The sequence below is a fragment of the Lipotes vexillifer genome, unplaced genomic scaffold (assembly GCF_000442215.2).
Source record: "Lipotes vexillifer unplaced genomic scaffold, Lipotes_vexillifer_v1.1 scaffold591, whole genome shotgun sequence".
Classification (NCBI taxonomy): Eukaryota; Metazoa; Chordata; class Mammalia; order Artiodactyla; family Lipotidae; genus Lipotes; species Lipotes vexillifer.
In genome coordinates this window covers 2,704,888-2,707,586 of record NW_006791954.1, presented here as the reverse complement: position 1 = coordinate 2,707,586, position 2,699 = coordinate 2,704,888, and positions in this window count along the sequence as shown.

The following is a 2,699-nucleotide window of genomic DNA, read 5'->3' as shown; positions in this document are numbered from 1 at the left end:
GGAAAGCTGGGGCGAAGTGAGAGTAGCGTCAACATATCTATGCTACCGAATGTAAAATAGCTAGTGGGAAGCAGCAGCATAGCACAGGGAGATCAGTTTGGTGCTTTGTGATGACCTAGAGGGGTGGGATAGGGAGGATGGGAGGGAGGCTCAAGAGGGAGGGGATATGGGGACATATGTATGCATATGGCTGATTCACTTTGGTGTACAACAGAAACTAACACAGTATTGTGAAGCAATTATACTCCAGTAAAGATCTTTAAAAAAAATTTTTTTAAGGGTAAATTCCACAGTGTGTGAATTATAGCTCAACAAAGCTATTATAAAAATAAAAAATCAGGTGTCTGGATAAAGACAAACTGTGCGTCTGGTCAAAAGGAATCAGATCTCTCTTGCCATTTCTTTTTCTTTCATTTATTTGTGTGTGTGTGTGTATGTGTGTGTGTGTGTGTGTGTGTGTGTGTGTATTTTTAGAGTGGGTGTAGGTGAGGGTGATAAGAGGGAACCAAATATATAAGCTATAAAGTGGATTTATTACTTAAAATTTTTTTTATTGAGGTATAGTTGATGTACACTATTATAGAAGTTTCAGGTGTACAACATAGTGATTCACAATTTTTAAATATTTTACTTCATTTACAGTTATTATAAAATATTGGCTATATTCCCTGTGCTATACAGTATACCCTGGTGGCTTATTTATTTTATACATAGTAGTTTGTACCTCTTATAATCACCTACTCCTAATTTACCCCTCTCCCTTTCCCTCTGCCTACTGGAAACCACTGGTTTATCACTTTTTAACATACTTTTCAGAACATAAATGTCAAATCATTGTCCCTAACAAAGTGGTCCTTTTGGAAGCCCTGTTGTGGAATGATTCCCTGCAATTATCTGAATTAATTCAAAAGCACTAACTCTTCAAACTCTGAGTAGACTTGATATTTGCCAGCTGTTTGGTGACAAGATGCACAATTAAGCTGGATGGCACTGTTTAGATAAAGAATGGGAAGTGACTATAATGAAAATGACTGCTTTGGGACTTCCCTGGTGGTCCAGTTGTTAAGACTCCAGGCTTCCAATGCAGGGGGCGCAGGTTTGATCCCCGGTCGGGTTGGGAACTAAGATCCCACATGTGGCACGGCCAATAAAATAAAAATTTTTTTAAAAAATGACTACCTTCTGTAGGTCTTGCACTGACCCTAGATTGTTATTTCCCTCTTCAGTAGACATTCCACGTTGCCGGCAGAGTTCCTTGCTCAAAACACAGAGTTGATATCATTTAACTGCTAGGAAATCTTTAATGGCTCCCTATCACCTTCAGAATACAAATCAAGCTCCGTGGCTGGGGCAAAGAGGAGTGGGCACTGGAGTCAGACCAGCCTGGGATTAAATCTCACCTGTGCCCTGAAGCAGATTATTCAAATTCCTGGGCTCTCAGTTGTAAAAATAGGTCTGACAGCATCTACGTGGTTAGGTTGTTTTGAAGACAATAGTTTTTTGGTTTTTTTTTTTTTTTACAATAGTATTTCTAAGGAGCACAGACTAGTCAACTCAGTAAACAACAGTGATTTGTTAGCATGCCATTCAACGCTGGCCTTGATCCGGTCACAACCTGTTTAGGGAGAAGCTTCAAGCTTCAGCATACCCGGACCTCCCCACAGAGATACACATCCTCCATTCCAGCTACATGTACCTACCTGCAATTCCTTAGACAGAGATTCTCTGCCTCTTTGCTTTGCTTACACACTTTCTCCCTTTGTGGTGTCTTTTCCCCCAACTTCTTTCTGTGAAATACCATGTAACACCATCTCCTTTGTCAACGTTTTAAATTTCTGACCACAACTTTGTTCCCAGTCAAGTTGTGATCTCCTTAGGTCAGGAACCGTGTCTTCCAGTTCACCTTAGAAGCTCCCACCAACCCCCATTAAGGTGTTTGGTGGGGGGACTTCCCTGGTGGCACAATGGATAAGACTCCACACTCCCAATGCAGGGGGCCCGGCTTCCATCCCTGGTCAGGGAACTAGATGCCACATGCATGCTGCAACTAAGGAGTTCACATGCCACAACTAAGGAGCTCGCATGCCACAACTAAGGAGCCTGCGAGCCGCAACTAAGATCCGGCACAACCAAATTAATTAAGTAATTAATATATATTTTTAAAAGGTCTTTGGCTCAGAACAGCCAGTTAATAAATGTCTATTGAAATTATCTATTCCAAAAGAAACTTTATTTTGCTTCTACTATTATTATTCTTATCAGTACTGCTTTTCTTACCAATGAGTCTGTTTTGAGGGATGGTACTCGTCTGTATATACAATATAAAGTCCACACGGGTTTCACAATCACTCTGACTTCTGTGGATCCTCATCTAAGGTATTTTCCAGTTTTAGTTGATAAGAGATGAAGAAGAGATTAGGAGACAGATGAGGACCACACAAATGCTGATGATAGAGTAAAACTTGGCAGCCATTTGATTAATTTACTTTTTTCATTAAGAATGACTTACCTACAGGAAAGAACACAGAGCGCAAACTCTGAATTTTTAACACCACTCAGATAAAGGACACCGTTGGATTTTTAAAGGTATTTCTACCTTGAAACATCTCTCATCCCTTCTCTCCTTTCAACCCTCCACCCCCACCCCATTGCCACCTCTGGGCCCAATCACTTGCTAATCAGTCTCCCTTTCTTTCCCT